This window comes from Gasterosteus aculeatus, chromosome 4, assembly GCF_964276395.1.
Source record: "Gasterosteus aculeatus chromosome 4, fGasAcu3.hap1.1, whole genome shotgun sequence".
In the NCBI taxonomy this organism is placed as follows: Eukaryota; Metazoa; Chordata; class Actinopteri; order Perciformes; family Gasterosteidae; genus Gasterosteus; species Gasterosteus aculeatus.
In genome coordinates this window covers 29,848,504-29,865,029 of record NC_135691.1, presented here as the reverse complement: position 1 = coordinate 29,865,029, position 16,526 = coordinate 29,848,504, and the positions used below count along the sequence as shown (strand labels likewise).

General features: G+C 41.5%; 22 non-coding genes across 22 annotated transcripts; all 22 read right to left on the bottom strand.

Annotated features, from left to right (window-relative positions):
* Positions 1–8: 8 nt before the first annotated feature.
* Positions 9–80, bottom strand: trnae-uuc (transfer RNA glutamic acid (anticodon UUC)). Its single transcript has one exon. It is a non-coding gene; the product is annotated as a tRNA-Glu (tRNA).
* A 1,088-nt stretch (positions 81–1,168) lies between these two features.
* Positions 1,169–1,240, bottom strand: trnae-cuc (transfer RNA glutamic acid (anticodon CUC)). The gene has a single exon. It is a non-coding gene; the product is annotated as a tRNA-Glu (tRNA).
* Positions 1,241–2,536: 1,296 nt separating this feature from the next.
* trnae-uuc (transfer RNA glutamic acid (anticodon UUC)) lies at positions 2,537–2,608 on the bottom strand. The gene has a single exon. It is a non-coding gene; the product is annotated as a tRNA-Glu (tRNA).
* A 1,056-nt stretch (positions 2,609–3,664) lies between these two features.
* trnae-cuc (transfer RNA glutamic acid (anticodon CUC)) lies at positions 3,665–3,736 on the bottom strand. The gene has a single exon. It is a non-coding gene; the product is annotated as a tRNA-Glu (tRNA).
* A 1,667-nt stretch (positions 3,737–5,403) lies between these two features.
* trnae-cuc (transfer RNA glutamic acid (anticodon CUC)) lies at positions 5,404–5,475 on the bottom strand. The gene has a single exon. It is a non-coding gene; the product is annotated as a tRNA-Glu (tRNA).
* Positions 5,476–6,350: 875 nt separating this feature from the next.
* Positions 6,351–6,422, bottom strand: trnae-cuc (transfer RNA glutamic acid (anticodon CUC)). Its single transcript has one exon. It is a non-coding gene; the product is annotated as a tRNA-Glu (tRNA).
* Positions 6,423–6,528: 106 nt separating this feature from the next.
* trnae-cuc (transfer RNA glutamic acid (anticodon CUC)) lies at positions 6,529–6,600 on the bottom strand. Its single transcript has one exon. It is a non-coding gene; the product is annotated as a tRNA-Glu (tRNA).
* A 525-nt stretch (positions 6,601–7,125) lies between these two features.
* Positions 7,126–7,197, bottom strand: trnae-cuc (transfer RNA glutamic acid (anticodon CUC)). The gene has a single exon. It is a non-coding gene; the product is annotated as a tRNA-Glu (tRNA).
* Positions 7,198–8,075: 878 nt separating this feature from the next.
* trnae-cuc (transfer RNA glutamic acid (anticodon CUC)) lies at positions 8,076–8,147 on the bottom strand. The gene has a single exon. It is a non-coding gene; the product is annotated as a tRNA-Glu (tRNA).
* A 524-nt stretch (positions 8,148–8,671) lies between these two features.
* trnae-cuc (transfer RNA glutamic acid (anticodon CUC)) lies at positions 8,672–8,743 on the bottom strand. Its single transcript has one exon. It is a non-coding gene; the product is annotated as a tRNA-Glu (tRNA).
* A 524-nt stretch (positions 8,744–9,267) lies between these two features.
* On the bottom strand, positions 9,268–9,339 carry trnae-cuc (transfer RNA glutamic acid (anticodon CUC)). Its single transcript has one exon. It is a non-coding gene; the product is annotated as a tRNA-Glu (tRNA).
* Positions 9,340–9,492: 153 nt separating this feature from the next.
* Positions 9,493–9,564, bottom strand: trnae-uuc (transfer RNA glutamic acid (anticodon UUC)). The gene has a single exon. It is a non-coding gene; the product is annotated as a tRNA-Glu (tRNA).
* A 1,099-nt stretch (positions 9,565–10,663) lies between these two features.
* On the bottom strand, positions 10,664–10,735 carry trnae-uuc (transfer RNA glutamic acid (anticodon UUC)). The gene has a single exon. It is a non-coding gene; the product is annotated as a tRNA-Glu (tRNA).
* Positions 10,736–11,420: 685 nt separating this feature from the next.
* trnae-cuc (transfer RNA glutamic acid (anticodon CUC)) lies at positions 11,421–11,492 on the bottom strand. The gene has a single exon. It is a non-coding gene; the product is annotated as a tRNA-Glu (tRNA).
* A 153-nt stretch (positions 11,493–11,645) lies between these two features.
* Positions 11,646–11,717, bottom strand: trnae-uuc (transfer RNA glutamic acid (anticodon UUC)). Its single transcript has one exon. It is a non-coding gene; the product is annotated as a tRNA-Glu (tRNA).
* A 491-nt stretch (positions 11,718–12,208) lies between these two features.
* On the bottom strand, positions 12,209–12,280 carry trnae-cuc (transfer RNA glutamic acid (anticodon CUC)). Its single transcript has one exon. It is a non-coding gene; the product is annotated as a tRNA-Glu (tRNA).
* A 153-nt stretch (positions 12,281–12,433) lies between these two features.
* trnae-uuc (transfer RNA glutamic acid (anticodon UUC)) lies at positions 12,434–12,505 on the bottom strand. The gene has a single exon. It is a non-coding gene; the product is annotated as a tRNA-Glu (tRNA).
* A 1,249-nt stretch (positions 12,506–13,754) lies between these two features.
* trnae-cuc (transfer RNA glutamic acid (anticodon CUC)) lies at positions 13,755–13,826 on the bottom strand. Its single transcript has one exon. It is a non-coding gene; the product is annotated as a tRNA-Glu (tRNA).
* Positions 13,827–13,932: 106 nt separating this feature from the next.
* Positions 13,933–14,004, bottom strand: trnae-uuc (transfer RNA glutamic acid (anticodon UUC)). The gene has a single exon. It is a non-coding gene; the product is annotated as a tRNA-Glu (tRNA).
* An 892-nt stretch (positions 14,005–14,896) lies between these two features.
* Positions 14,897–14,968, bottom strand: trnae-cuc (transfer RNA glutamic acid (anticodon CUC)). The gene has a single exon. It is a non-coding gene; the product is annotated as a tRNA-Glu (tRNA).
* Positions 14,969–15,121: 153 nt separating this feature from the next.
* On the bottom strand, positions 15,122–15,193 carry trnae-uuc (transfer RNA glutamic acid (anticodon UUC)). Its single transcript has one exon. It is a non-coding gene; the product is annotated as a tRNA-Glu (tRNA).
* Positions 15,194–16,442: 1,249 nt separating this feature from the next.
* trnae-cuc (transfer RNA glutamic acid (anticodon CUC)) lies at positions 16,443–16,514 on the bottom strand. Its single transcript has one exon. It is a non-coding gene; the product is annotated as a tRNA-Glu (tRNA).
* Between the last annotated feature and the right edge of the window lie 12 nt (positions 16,515–16,526).

The following is a 16,526-nucleotide window of genomic DNA, read 5'->3' as shown; positions in this document are numbered from 1 at the left end:
AATCTCATTTCCCTGACCGGGAATTGAACCCGGGCCGCGGCGGTGAAAGCGCCAAATCCTAGCCACTAGACCATCAGGGACACAATTATGCAAATGAAGTCATAGTTTAAGTCGAATACATTAAAAACATCTGCAGTTTGGCTTGAATTAAAAGTTAAAGCTTGAATTCCCTGACCAGGAATTTAACACTTTATATCTGACTTCCCTGACCGGAAATTGAACCCGGGCCACAGCGGTGAAAGCGCCAAATCCTAGCCACTAGACCATCAGGGACACAATTATGCAAATGGAGTCATAGTTTAAGTCGAATGCTTTAAAAACATCTGTAGTTTGGCTTGAATTAAAATTTAGAGCTTCAATTCCCTGACCAGGAATTTAACACTTTATTTCTGACTTCCCTGACCGGAAATTGAACCCGGGCCACAGCGGTGAAAGCGCCAAATCCTAGCCACTAGACCCTCAGGGACACAATTATGCAAATGAAGTCATAGTTTAAGTCGAATACTTTAAAAACATCTGCAGTTTTGCTTGAATTAAAAGTTGGATCTGGAATTCCAAACTCCAAATCTCATTTCCCAGACCGGAAATTGAACCCAGGCCGCGGCGGTGAGAGCGCCGAATCCTAGCCACTAGACCATCAGGGACATGATTATGCTAATGAAGTCTTAATTTAAATCGAAAACTTTAAAAACATCTGCAGTTTGGCTTGAAATAAAAGTTGGATCTGGAATTCCATAACATCTGCAGTTTGGCTTGAATTAAAAGTTGGATCTGGAATTCCAAACTCTAAATCTCATTTCCCTGACCGGGAATTGAACCCGGGCCGCGACGGTGAAAGCGCCAAATCCTAGCCACTAGAACATCAGGGACACAATTATGCAAATGAAGTCATAGTTTAAGTCGAATACTTTAAAAACATCTGCAGTTTGGCTTGAATTAAAAGTTAAAGCTGGAATTCCCTGACCAGGAATTTAACACTTTATATCTGATTTCCCTGACCGGGAATTGAACCCTGGCCACAGCGGTGAAAGCGCCAAATCCTAGCCACTAGACCCTCAGGGACACAATTATGCAAATGAAGTCATAGTTTAAGTTGAATACTTTAAAAACATCTGCAGTTTGGCTTGAATTAAAAGTTGGATCTGGAATTCCAAAATCTAAATCTCATTTCCCTGACCGGGAATTGAACCCGGGCCGCGGCGGTGAGAGCGCCGAATCCTAGCCACTAGACCATCAGGGACATGATTATGCTAATGAAGTCTTAATTTAAGTCGAAAACTTTAAAAACATCTGCAGTTTGGCTTGAATTAAAAGTTAAAGCTTGAATTCCCTGACCAGGAATTTAACACTTTATATCTGACTTCCCTGACCGGAAATTGAACCCGAGCCACAGCGGTGAAAGCGCCAAATCCTAGCCACTAGACCATCAGGGACACAATTATGCAAATGGAGTCATAGTTTAAGTCGAATGCTTTAAAAACATCTGTAGTTTGGCTTGAATTAAAATTTAGAGCTTCAATTCCCTGACTAGGAATTTAACACTTTATATCTGATTTCCCTGACCGGAAATTGAACCCGGGCCACAGCTGTGACAGCGCCAAATCCTAGCCACTAGACCATCAGGGACACAATTATGCAAATGAAGTCATAGTTTAAGTCGAATACATTAAAAACATCTGCAGTTTGGCTTGAATTAAAAGTTAAAGCTTGAATTCCCTGACCAGGAATTTAACACTTTATATCTGACTTCCCTGACCGGAAATTGAACCCGGGCCGCGACGGTGAAAGCGCCAAATCCTAGCCACTAGAACATCAGGGACACAATTATGCAAATGAAGTCATAGTTTAAGTCGAATACTTTAAAAACATCTGCAGTTTGGCTTGAATTAAAAGTTAAAGCTTGAATTCCCTGACCAGGAATTTAACACTTTATATCTGACTTCCCTGACCGGAAATTGAACCCGGGCCGCGACGGTGAAAGCGCCAAATCCTAGCCACTAGAACATCAGGGACACAATTATGCAAATGAAGTCATAGTTTAAGTCGAATACTTTAAAAACATCTGCAGTTTGGCTTGAATTAAAAGTTAAAGCTGGAATTCCCTGACCAGGAATTTAACACTTTATATCTGACTTCCCTGACCGGAAATTGAACCCTGGCCACAGCGGTGAAAGCGCCAAATCCTAGCCACTAGACCCTCAGGGACACAATTATGCAAATGAAGTCATAGTTTAAGTCGAATGCTTTAAAAACATCTGCAGTTTGGCTTGAATTAAAAGTTGGATCTGGAATTCCAAACTCTAAATCTCATTTCCCTGACCGGGAATTGAACACGGGCCGCGGCGGTGAGAGCGCCGAATCCTAGCCACTAGACCATCAGGGACATGATTATGCTAATGAAGTCTTAATTTAAGTCGAAAACTTTAAAAACATCTGCAGTTTGGCTTGAATTAAAAGTTGGATCTGGAATTCCATAACATCTGCAATTTGGCTTGAATTAAAAGTTGGATCTGGAATTCCAAACTCTAAATCTCATTTCCCTGACCGGGAATTGAACCCGGGCCGCGGCGGTGAAAGCGCCAAATCCTAGCCACTAGACCATCAGGGACACAATTATGCAAATGAAGTCATAGTTTAAGTCAAATACATTAAAAACATCTGCAGTTTGGCTTGAATTAAAAGTTAAAGCTTGAATTCCCTGACCAGGAATTTAACACTTTATATCTGACTTCCCTGACCGGAAATTGAACCCTGGCCACAGCGGTGAAAGCGCCAAATCCTAGCCACTAGACCCTCAGGGACACAATTATGCAAATGAAGTCATAGTTTAAGTCGAATGCTTTAAAAACATCTGCAGTTTGGCTTGAATTAAAAGTTAAAGCTTGAATTCCCTGACCAGGAATTTAACACTTTATATCTGACTTCCCTGACCGGAAATTGAACCCGGGCCACATTTGTGAAAGCGCCAAATCCTAGCCACTAGACCATCAGGGACACAATTATGCAAATGAAGTCATAGTTTAAGTCGAATACATTAAAAACATCTGCAGTTTGGCTTGAATTAAAAGTTAAAGCTGGAATTCCCTGACCAGGAATTTAACACTTTATATCTGACTTCCCTGACCGGAAATTGAACCCTGGCCACAGCGGTGAAAGCGCCAAATCCTAGCCACTAGACCCTCAGGGACACAATTATGCAAATGAAGTCATAGTTTAAGTCGAATGCTTTAAAAACATCTGCAGTTTGGCTTGAATTAAAAGTTGGATCTGGAATTCCAAACTCTAAATCTCATTTCCCTGACCGGGAATTGAACCCGGGCCACGGCGGTGAGAGCGCCGAATCCTAGCCACTAGACCCTCAGGGACACAATTATGCAAATGAAGTCATAGTTTAAGTTGAATACTTTAAAAACATCTGCAGTTTGGCTTGAATTAAAAGTTAAAGCTGGAATTCCCTGACCAGGAATTTAACACTTTATATCTGATTTCCCTGACCGGGAATTGAACCCTGGCCACAGCGGTGAAAGCGCCAAATCCTAGCCACTAGACCCTCAGGGACACAATTATGCAAATGAAGTCATAGTTTAAGTTGAATACTTTAAAAACATCTGCAGTTTGGCTTGAATTAAAAGTTGGATCTGGAATTCCAAAATCTAAATCTCATTTCCCTGACCGGGAATTGAACCCGGGCCGCGGCGGTGAGAGCGCCGAATCCTAGCCACTAGACCATCAGGGACATGATTATGCTAATGAAGTCTTAATTTAAGTCGAAAACTTTAAAAACATCTGCAGTTTGGCTTGAATTAAAAGTTAAAGCTTGAATTCCCTGACCAGGAATTTAACACTTTATATCTGACTTCCCTGACCGGAAATTGAACCCGAGCCACAGCGGTGAAAGCGCCAAATCCTAGCCACTAGACCATCAGGGACACAATTATGCAAATGGAGTCATAGTTTAAGTCGAATGCTTTAAAAACATCTGTAGTTTGGCTTGAATTAAAATTTAGAGCTTCAATTCCCTGACTAGGAATTTAACACTTTATATCTGATTTCCCTGACCGGAAATTGAACCCGGGCCACAGCTGTGACAGCGCCAAATCCTAGCCAATAGACCATCAGGGACACAATTATGCAAATGAAGTCATAGTTTAAGTCGAATACATTAAAAACATCTGCAGTTTGGCTTGAATTAAAAGTTAAAGCTTGAATTCCCTGACCAGGAATTTAACACTTTATATCTGACTTCCCTGACCGGAAATTGAACCCGGGCCGCGACGGTGAAAGCGCCAAATCCTAGCCACTAGAACATCAGGGACACAATTATGCAAATGAAGTCATAGTTTAAGTCGAATACTTTAAAAACATCTGCAGTTTGGCTTGAATTAAAAGTTAAAGCTTGAATTCCCTGACCAGGAATTTAACACTTTATATCTGACTTCCCTGACCGGAAATTGAACCCGGGCCGCGACGGTGAAAGCGCCAAATCCTAGCCACTAGAACATCAGGGACACAATTATGCAAATGAAGTCATAGTTTAAGTCGAATACTTTAAAAACATCTGCAGTTTGGCTTGAATTAAAAGTTAAAGCTGGAATTCCCTGACCAGGAATTTAACACTTTATATCTGACTTCCCTGACCGGAAATTGAACCCTGGCCACAGCGGTGAAAGCGCCAAATCCTAGCCACTAGACCCTCAGGGACACAATTATGCAAATGAAGTCATAGTTTAAGTCGAATGCTTTAAAAACATCTGCAGTTTGGCTTGAATTAAAAGTTGGATCTGGAATTCCAAACTCTAAATCTCATTTCCCTGACCGGGAATTGAACACGGGCCGCGGCGGTGAGAGCGCCGAATCCTAGCCACTAGACCATCAGGGACATGATTATGCTAATGAAGTCTTAATTTAAGTCGAAAACTTTAAAAACATCTGCAGTTTGGCTTGAATTAAAAGTTGGATCTGGAATTCCATAACATCTGCAATTTGGCTTGAATTAAAAGTTGGATCTGGAATTCCAAACTCTAAATCTCATTTCCGTGACCAGGAATTGAACCCGGGCCGCGGCGGTGAAAGAGCCAAATCCTAGCCACTAGACCATCAGGGACACAATTATGCAAATGAAGTCATAGTTTAAGTCGAATACATTAAAAACATCTGCAGTTTGGCTTGAATTAAAAGTTAAAGCTTGAATTCCCTGACCAGGAATTTAACACTTTATATCTGACTTCCCTGACCGGAAATTGAACCCGGGCCACAGCGGTGAAAGCGCCAAATCCTAGCCACTAGACCCTCAGGGACACAATTATGCAAATGAAGTCATAGTTTAAGTTGAACACTTTAAAAACATCTGCAGTTTGGCTTGAATTAAAAGTTGGATCTGGAATTCCAAAATCTAAATCTCATTTCCCTGACCGGGAATTGAACCCGGGCCGCGGCGGTGAGAGCGCCGAATCCTAGCCACTAGACCATCAGGGACATGATTATGCTAATGAAGTCTTAATTTAAGTCGAAAACTTTAAAAACATCTGCAGTTTGGCTTGAATTAAAAGTTAAAGCTTGAATTCCCTGACCAGGAATTTAACACTTTATATCTGACTTCCCTGACCGGAAATTGAACCCGGGCCGCGACGGTGAAAGCGCCAAATCCTAGCCACTAGAACATCAGGGACACAATTATGCAAATGAAGTCATAGTTTAAGTCGAATACTTTAAAAACATCTGCAGTTTGGCTTGAATTAAAAGTTAAAGCTTGAATTCCCTGACCAGGAATTTAACACTTTATATCTGACTTCCCTGACCGGAAATTGAACCCGGGCCACATTTGTGAAAGCGCCAAATCCTAGCCACTAGAACATCAGGGACACAATTATGCAAATGAAGTCATAGTTTAAGTCGAATACTTTAAAAACATCTGCAGTTTGGCTTGAATTAAAAGTTAAAGCTGGAATTCCCTGACCAGGAATTTAACACTTTATATCTGACTTCCCTGACCGGAAATTGAACCCGGGCCACATTTGTGAAAGCGCCAAATCCTAGCCACTAGACCATCAGGGACACAATTATGCAAATGAAGTCATAGTTTAAGTCGAATACATTAAAAACATCTGCAGTTTGGCTTGAATTAAAAGTTAAAGCTGGAATTCCCCTGACCAGGAATTTAACACTTTATTTAACACCTGACCGGAAATTGAACCCTGGCCACAGCGGTGAAAGCGCCAAATCCTAGCCACTAGACCCTCAGGGACACAATTATGCAAATGAAGTCATAGTTTAAGTCGAATGCTTTAAAAACATCTGCAGTTTGTCTTGAATTAAAAGTTGGATCTGGAATTCCAAACTCTAAATCTCATTTCCCTGACCGGGAATTGAACCCGGGCCACGGCGGTGAGAGCGCCGAATCCTAGCCACTAGACCATCAGGGACATGATTATGCTAATGAAGTCATAGTTTAAGTCGAATGCTTTAAAAACATCTGCAGTTTGGCTTGAATTAAAAGTTGGATCTGGAATTCCAAACTCTAAATCTCATTTCCCTGACCGGGAATTGAACCCGGGCCGCGGCGGTGAGAGCGCCGAATCCTAGCCACTAGACCATCAGGGACATGATTAGTGCTAATGAAGTCTTAATTTAAGTCGAAAACTTTAAAAACATCTGCAGTTTGGCTTGAATTAAAAGATGGATCTGGAATTCCATAACATCTGCAATTTGGCTTGAATTAAAAGTTGGATCTGGAATTCCAAACTCTAAATCTCATTTCCGTGACCAGGAATTGAACCCGGGCCGCGGCGGTGAAAGAGCCAAATCCTAGCCACTAGACCATCAGGGACACAATTATGCAAATGAAGTCATAGTTTAAGTCGAATACATTAAAAACATCTGCAGTTTGGCTTGAATTAAAAGTTAAAGCTGGAATTCCCTGACCAGGAATTTAACACTTTATATCTGACTTCCCTGACCGGAAATTGAACCCGGGCCACAGCGGTGAAAGCGCCAAATCCTAGCCACTAGACCCTCAGGGACACAATTATGCAAATGAAGTTATAGTTTAAGTTGAACACTTTAAAAACATCTGCAGTTTGGCTTGAATTAAAAGTTGGATCTGGAATTCCAAAATCTAAATCTCATTTCCCTGACCGGGAATTGAACCCGGGCCGCGGCGGTGAGAGCGCCGAATCCTAGCCACTAGACCATCAGGGACATGATTATGCTAATGAAGTCTTAATTTAAGTCGAAAACTTTAAAAACATCTGCAGTTTGGCTTGAATTAAAAGTTAAAGCTTGAATTCCCTGACCAGGAATTTAACACTTTATATCTGACTTCCCTGACCGGAAATTGAACCCGGGCCGCGACGGTGAAAGCGCCAAATCCTAGCCACTAGAACATCAGGGACACAATTATGCAAATGAAGTCATAGTTTAAGTCGAATACTTTAAAAACATCTGCAGTTTGGCTTGAATTAAAAGTTAAAGCTTGAATTCCCTGACCAGGAATTTAACACTTTATATCTGACTTCCCTGACCGGAAATTGAACCCGGGCCACATTTGTGAAAGCGCCAAATCCTAGCCACTAGAACATCAGGGACACAATTATGCAAATGAAGTCATAGTTTAAGTCGAATACTTTAAAAACATCTGCAGTTTGGCTTGAATTAAAAGTTAAAGCTGGAATTCCCTGACCAGGAATTTAACACTTTATATCTGACTTCCCTGACCGGAAATTGAACCCGGGCCACATTTGTGAAAGCGCCAAATCCTAGCCACTAGACCATCAGGGACACAATTATGCAAATGAAGTCATAGTTTAAGTCGAATACATTAAAAACATCTGCAGTTTGGCTTGAATTAAAAGTTAAAGCTGGAATTCCCTGACCAGGAATTTAACACTTTATATCTGACTTCCCTGACCGGAAATTGAACCCTGGCCACAGCGGTGAAAGCGCCAAATCCTAGCCACTAGACCCTCAGGGACACAATTATGCAAATGAAGTCATAGTTTAAGTCGAATGCTTTAAAAACATCTGCAGTTTGGCTTGAATTAAAAGTTGGATCTGGAATTCCAAACTCTAAATCTCATTTCCCTGACCGGGAATTGAACCCGGGCCGCGGCGGTGAGAGCGCCGAATCCTAGCCACTAGACCATCAGGGACATGATTATGCTAATGAAGTCTTAATTTAAGTCGAAAACTTTAAAAACATCTGCAGTTTGGCTTGAATTAAAAGATGGATCTGGAATTCGAGAACATCTGCAATTTGGCTTGAATTAAAAGTTGGATCTGGAATTCCAAACTCTAAATCTCATTTCCGTGACCGGGAATTGAACCCGGGCCGCGGCGGTGAAAGAGCCAAATCCTAGCCACTAGACCATCAGGGACACAATTATGCAAATGAAGTCATAGTTTAAGTCGAATACATTAAAAACATCTGCAGTTTGGCTTGAATTAAAAGTTAAAGCTTGAATTCCCTGACCAGGAATTTAACACTTTATATCTGACTTCCCTGACCGGAAATTGAACCCGGGCCACAGCGGTGAAAGCGCCAAATCCTAGCCACTAGACCCTCAGGGACACAATTATGCAAATGAAGTCATAGTTTAAGTTGAATACTTTAAAAACATCTGCAGTTTGGCTTGAATTAAAAGTTGGATCTGGAATTCCAAAATCTAAATCTCATTTCCCTGACCGGGAATTGAACCCGGGCCGCGGCGGTGAGAGCGCCGAATCCTAGCCACTAGACCATCAGGGACATGATTATGCTAATGAAGTCTTAATTTAAGTCGAAAACTTTAAAAACATCTGCAGTTTGGCTTGAATTAAAAGTTGGATCTGGAATTCCATAACATCTGCAGTTTGGCTTGAATTAAAAGTTGGATCTGGAATTCCAAACTCTAAATCTCATTTCCGTGACCGGGAATTGAACCCGGGCCGCGGCGGTGAAAGAGCCAAATCCTAGCCACTAGACCATCAGGGACACAATTATGCAAATGAAGTCATAGTTTAAGTCGAATACATTAAAAACATCTGCAGTTTGGCTTGAATTAAAAGTTAAAGCTTGAATTCCCTGACCAGGAATTTAACACTTTATATCTGACTTCCCTGACCGGAAATTTAACCCGGGCCACAGCGGTGAAAGCGCCAAATCCTAGCCACTAGACCCTCAGGGACACAATTATGCAAATGAAGTCATAGTTTAAGTTGAATACTTTAAAAACATCTGCAGTTTGGCTTGAATTAAAAGTTGGATCTGGAATTCCAAAATCTAAATCTCATTTCCCTGACCGGGAATTGAACCCGGGCCGCGGCGGTGAGAGCGCCGAATCCTAGCCACTAGACCATCAGGGACATGATTATGCTAATGAAGTCTTAATTTAAGTCGAAAACTTTAAAAACATCTGCAGTTTGGCTTGAATTAAAAGTTGGATCTGGAATTCCATAACATCTGCAATTTGGCTTGAATTAAAAGTTGGATCTGGAATTCCAAACTCTAAATCCCATTTCCCTGACCGGGAATTGAACCCGGGCCACGGCGGTGAAAGCGCCAAATCCTAGCCACTAGACCATCAGGGACACAATTATGCAAATGAAGTCATAGTTTAAGTCGAATACATTAAAAACATCTGCAGTTTGGCTTGAATTAAAAGTTAAAGCTTGAATTCCCTGACCAGGAATTTAACACTTTATATCTGACTTCCCTGACCGGAAATTGAACCCGGGCCACATTTGTGAAAGCGCCAAATCCTAGCCACTAGACCATCAGGGACACAATTATGCAAATGAAGTCATAGTTTAAGTCGAATACATTAAAAACATCTGCAGTTTGGCTTGAATTAAAAGTTAAAGCTTGAATTCCCTGACCAGGAATTTAACACTTTATATCTGACTTCCCTGACCGGAAATTGAACCCGGGCCACACGGTGAAAGCGCCAAATCCTAGCCACTAGACCATCAGGGACACAATTATGCAAATGGAGTCATAGTTTAAGTCGAATGCTTTAAAAACATCTGTAGTTTGGCTTGAATTAAAATTTAGAGCTTCAATTCCCTGACTAGGAATTTAACACTTTATATCTGATTTCCCTGACCGGAAATTGAACCCGGGCCACAGTTGTGACAGCGCCAAATCCTAGCCACTAGACCATCAGGGACACAATTATGCAAATGAAGTCATAGTTTAAGTCGAATACATTAAAAACATCTGCAGTTTGGCTTGAATTAAAAGTTAAAGCTTGAATTCCCTGACCAGGAATTTAACACTTTATATCTGACTTCCCTGACCGGAAATTGAACCCGGGCCACATTTGTGAAAGCGCCAAATCCTAGCCACTAGACCCTCAGGGACACAATTATGCAAATGAAGTCATAGTTTAAGTCGAATGCTTTAAAAACATCTGCAGTTTGGCTTGAATTAAAAGTTGGATCTGGAATTCCAAACTCTAAATCTCATTTCCCTGACCGGGAATTGAACCCGGGCCGCGGCGGTGAGAGCGCCGAATCCTAGCCACTAGACCATCAGCATGATTATGCTAATGAAGTCTTAATTTAAGTCGAAAACTTTAAAAACATCTGCAGTTTGGCTTGAATTAAAAGTTGGATCTGGAATTCCATAACATCTGCAATTTGGCTTGAATTAAAAGTTGGATCTGGAATTCCAAACTCTAAATCTCATTTCCCTGACCGGGAATTGAACCCGGGCCGCGGCGGTGAAAGCGCCAAATCCTAGCCACTAGACCATCAGGGACACAATTATGCAAATGAAGTCATAGTTTAAGTCGAATACATTAAAAACATCTGCAGTTTGGCTTGAATTAAAAGTTAAAGCTTGAATTCCCTGACCAGGAATTTAACACTTTATATCTGACTTCCCTGACCGGAAATTGAACCCGGGCCACATTTGTGACAGCGCCAAATCCTAGCCACTAGACCATCAGGGACACAATTATGCAAATGAAGTCATAGTTTAAGTCGAATACATTAAAAACATCTGCAGTTTGGCTTGAATTAAAAGTTAAAGCTTGAATTCCCTGACCAGGAATTTAACACTTTATATCTGACTTCCCTGACCGGAAATTGAACCCGGGCCACATTTGTGACAGCGCCAAATCCTAGCCACTAGACCATCAGGGACACAATTATGCAAATGAAGTCATAGTTTAAGTCGAATACATTAAAAACATCTGCAGTTTGGCTTGAATTAAAAGTTAAAGCTTGAATTCCCTGACCAGGAATTTAACACTTTATATCTGACTTCCCTGACCGGAAATTGAACCCGGGCCACATTTGTGAAAGCGCCAAATCCTAGCCACTAGACCCTCAGGGACACAATTATGCAAATGAAGTCATAGTTTAAGTCGAATGCTTTAAAAACATCTGCAGTTTGGCTTGAATTAAAAGTTGGATCTGGAATTCCAAACTCTAAATCTCATTTCCCTGACCGGGAATTGAACCCGGGCCGCGGCGGTGAGAGCGCCGAATCCTAGCCACTAGACCATCAGGGACATGATTATGCTAATGAAGTCTTAATTTAAGTCGAAAACTTTAAAAACATCTGCAGTTTGGCTTGAATTAAAAGTTGGATCTGGAATTCCATAACATCTGCAATTTGGCTTGAATTAAAAGTTGGATCTGGAATTCCAAACTCTAAATCTCATTTCCCTGACCGGGAATTGAACCCGGGCCGCGGCGGTGAAAGCGCCAAATCCTAGCCACTAGACCATCAGGGACACAATTATGCAAATGAAGTCATAGTTTAAGTCGAATACATTAAAAACATCTGCAGTTTGGCTTGAATTAAAAGTTAAAGCTTGAATTCCCTGACCAGGAATTTAACACTTTATATCTGACTTCCCTGACCGGAAATTGAACCCGGGCCACATTTGTGAAAGCGCCAAATCTAGCCACTAGACCATCAGGGACACAATTATGCAAATGAAGTCATAGTTTAAGTCGAATACATTAAAAACATCTGCAGTTTGGCTTGAATTAAAAGTTAAAGCTTGAATTCCCTGACCAGGAATTTAACACTTTATATCTGACTTCCCTGACCGGAAATTGAACCCGGGCCACAGCGGTGAAAGCGCCAAATCCTAGCCACTAGACCATCATGGACACAATTATGCAAATGGAGTCATAGTTTAAGTCGAATGCTTTAAAAACATCTGCAGTTTGGCTTGAATTAAAAGTTGGATCTGGAATTCCAAACTCTAAATCTCATTTCCCTGACCGGGAATTGAACCCGGGCCGCGGCGGTGAGAGCGCCGAATCCTAGCCACTAGACCATCAGGGACATGATTATGCTAATGAAGTCTTAATTTAAGTCGAAAACTTTAAAAACATCTGCAGTTTGGCTTGAATTAAAAGTTGGATCTGGAATTCCATAACATCTGCAATTTGGCTTGAATTAAAAGTTGGATCTGGAATTCCAAACTCTAAATCTCATTTCCGTGACCGGGAATTGAACCCGGGCCGCGGCGGTGAAAGCGCCAAATCCTAGCCACTAGACCATCAGGGACACAATTATGCAAATGGAGTCATAGTTTAAGTCGAATGCTTTAAAAACATCTGTAGTTTGGCTTGAATTAAAATTTAGAGCTTCAATTCCCTGACTAGGAATTTAACACTTTATATCTGATTTCCCTGACCGGAAATTGAACCCGGGCCACAGCTGTGAAAGCGCCAAATCCTAGCCACTAGACCATCAGGGACACAATTATGCAAATGAAGTCATAGTTTAAGTCGAATACATTAAAAACATCTGCAGTTTGGCTTGAATTAAAAGTTAAAGCTTGAATTCCCTGACCAGGAATTTAACACTTTATATCTGACTTCCCTGACCGGAAATTGAACCCGGGCCACAGCGGTGAAAGCGCCAAATCCTAGCCACTAGACCCTCAGGGACACAATTATGCAAATGAAGTCATAGTTTAAGTTGAATACTTTAAAAACATCTGCAGTTTGGCTTGAATTAAAAGTTGGATCTGGAATTCCAAACTCCAAATCTCATTTCCCTGACCGGAAATTGAACCCGGGCCGCGACGGTGAAAGCGCCAAATCCTAGCCACTAGAACATCAGGGACACAATTATGCAAATGAAGTCATAGTTTAAGTCGAATACATTAAAAACATCTGCAGTTTGGCTTGAATTAAAAGTTAAAGCTTGAATTCCCTGACCAGGAAATTAACACTTTATATCTGACTTCCCTGACCGGAAATTGAACCCGGGCCACAGCGGTGAAAGCGCCAAATCCTAGCCACTAGACCATCAGGGACACAATTATGCAAATGGAGTCATAGTTTAAGTCGAATACATTAAAAACATCTGCAGTTTGGCTTGAATTAAAAGTTAAAGCTTGAATTCCCTGACCAGGAATTTAACACTTTATTTCTGACTTCCCTGACCGGAAATTGAACCCTGGCCACAGCTGTGAAAGCGCCAAATCCTAGCCACTAGACCATCAGGGACACAATTATGCAAATGAAGTCATAGTTTAAGTCGAATACATTAAAAACATCTGCAGTTTGGCTTGAATTAAAAGTTAAAGCTTGAATTCCCTGACCAGGAATTTAACACTTTATTTCTGACTTCCCTGACCGGAAATTGAACCCGGGCCACAGCGGTGAAAGCGCCAAATCCTAGCCACTAGACCCTCAGGGACACAATTATGCAAATGGAGTCATAGTTTAAGTCGAATGCTTTAAAAACATCTGTAGTTTGGCTTGAATTAAAAGTTGGATCTGGAATTCCAAACTCTAAATTTCATTTCCCTGACCGGGAATTGAACCCGGGCCGCGGCGGTGAGAGCACCGAATCCTAGCCACTAGACCATCAGGGACATGATTATGCAAATGAAGTCATAGTTTAAGTCAAAAGCTTTAAAAACATCTGCAGTTTGGCTTGAATTAAAAGTTGGATCTGGAATTCCAAACTCTAAATCTCATTTCCCTGACCGGGAATTGAACCCGGGCCGCGGCGGTGAAAGCGCCAAATCCTAGCCACTAGACCATCAGGGACACGATTATGCAAATGAAGTCATAGTTTAAGTCGAATACATTAAAAACATCTGCAGTTTGGCTTGAATTAAAAGTTAAAGCTTGAATTCCCTGACCAGGAATTTAACACTTTATTTCTGACTTCCCTGACCGGAAATTGAACCCTGGCCACAGCTGTGAAAGCGCCAAATCCTAGCCACTAGACCATCAGGGACACAATTATGCAAATGAAGTCATAGTTTAAGTCGAATACATTAAAAACATCTGCAGTTTGGCTTGAATTAAAAGTTAAAGCTTGAATTCCCTGACCAGGAATTTAACACTTTATTTCTGACTTCCCTGACCGGAAATTGAACCCGGGCCACAGCGGTGAAAGCGCCAAATCCTAGCCACTAGACCCTCAGGGACACAATTATGCAAATGAAGTCATAGTTTAAGTCGAATACTTTAAAAACATCTGCAGTTTGGCTTGAATTAAAAGTTGGATCTGGAATTCCAAACTCCAAATCTCATTTCCCTGACCGGAAATTGAACCCGGGCCGCGGCGGTGAGAGCGCCGAATCCTAGCCACTAGACCATCAGGGACATGATTATGCTAATGAAGTCTTAATTTAAGTCGAAAACTTTCAAAACATCTGCAGTTTGGCTTGAATTAAAAGTTGGATCTGGAATTCCAAACTCTAAATCTCATTTCCCTGACTGGGAATTGAACCCGGGCCGCGGCGGTGAGAGCGCCGAATCCTAGCCACTAGACCATCAGCATGATTATGCTAATGAAGTCTTAATTTAAGTCGAAAACTTTAAAAACATCTGCAGTTTGGCTTGAATTAAAAGTTGGATCTGGAATTCCATAACATCTGCAATTTGGCTTGAATTAAAAGTTGGATCTGGAATTCCAAACTCTAAATCTCATTTCCCTGACCGGGAATTGAACCCGGGCCGCGGCGGTGAGAGCGCCGAATCCTAGCCACTAGACCATCAGGGACATGATTATGCTAATGAAGTCTTAATTTAAGTCGAAAACTTTAAAAACATCTGCAGTTTGGCTTGAATTAAAAGTTGGATCTGGAATTCCATAACATCTGCAATTTGGCTTGAATTAAAAGTTGGATCTGGAATTCCAAACTCTAAATCTCATTTCCGTGACCGGGAATTGAACCCGGGCCGCGGCGGTGAAAGCGCCAAATCCTAGCCACTAGACCATCAGGGACACAATTATGCAAATGGAGTCATAGTTTAAGTCGAATGCTTTAAAAACATCTGTAGTTTGGCTTGAATTAAAATTTAGAGCTTCAATTCCCTGACTAGGAATTTAACACTTTATATCTGATTTCCCTGACCGGAAATTGAACCCGGGCCACAGCTGTGAAAGCGCCAAATCCTAGCCACTAGACCATCAGGGACACAATTATGCAAATGAAGTCATAGTTTAAGTCGAATACATTAAAAACATCTGCAGTTTGGCTTGAATTAAAAGTTAAAGCTTGAATTCCCTGACCAGGAATTTAACACTTTATATCTGACTTCCCTGACCGGAAATTGAACCCGGGCCACAGCGGTGAAAGCGCCAAATCCTAGCCACTAGACCCTCAGGGACACAATTATGCAAATGAAGTCATAGTTTAAGTTGAATACTTTAAAAACATCTGCAGTTTGGCTTGAATTAAAAGTTGGATCTGGAATTCCAAACTCCAAATCTCATTTCCCTGACCGGAAATTGAACCCGGGCCGCGACGGTGAAAGCGCCAAATCCTAGCCACTAGAACATCAGGGACACAATTATGCAAATGGAGTCATAGTTTAAGTCGAATACATTAAAAACATCTGCAGTTTGGCTTGAATTAAAAGTTAAAGCTTGAATTCCCTGACCAGGAAATTAACACTTTATATCTGACTTCCCTGACCGGAAATTGAACCCGGGCCACAGCGGTGAAAGCGCCAAATCCTAGCCACTAGACCATCAGGGACACAATTATGCAAATGGAGTCATAGTTTAAGTCGAATACATTAAAAACATCTGCAGTTTGGCTTGAATTAAAAGTTAAAGCTTGAATTCCCTGACCAGGAATTTAACACTTTATTTCTGACTTCCCTGACCGGAAATTGAACCCTGGCCACAGCTGTGAAAGCGCCAAATCCTAGCCACTAGACCATCAGGGACACAATTATGCAAATGAAGTCATAGTTTAAGTCGAATACATTAAAAACATCTGCAGTTTGGCTTGAATTAAAAGTTAAAGCTTGAATTCCCTGACCAGGAATTTAACACTTTATTTCTGACTTCCCTGACCGGAAATTGAACCCGGGCCACAGCGGTGAAAGCGCCAAATCCTAGCCACTAGACCCTCAGGGACACAATTATGCAAATGGAGTCATAGTTTAAGTCGAATGCTTTAAAAACATCTGTAGTTTGGCTTGAATTAAAAGTTGGATCTGGAATTCCAAACTCTAAATTTCATTTCCCTGACCGGGAATTGAACCCGGGCCGCGGCGGTGAGAGCACCGAATCCTAGCCACTAGACCATCAGGGACATGATTATGCA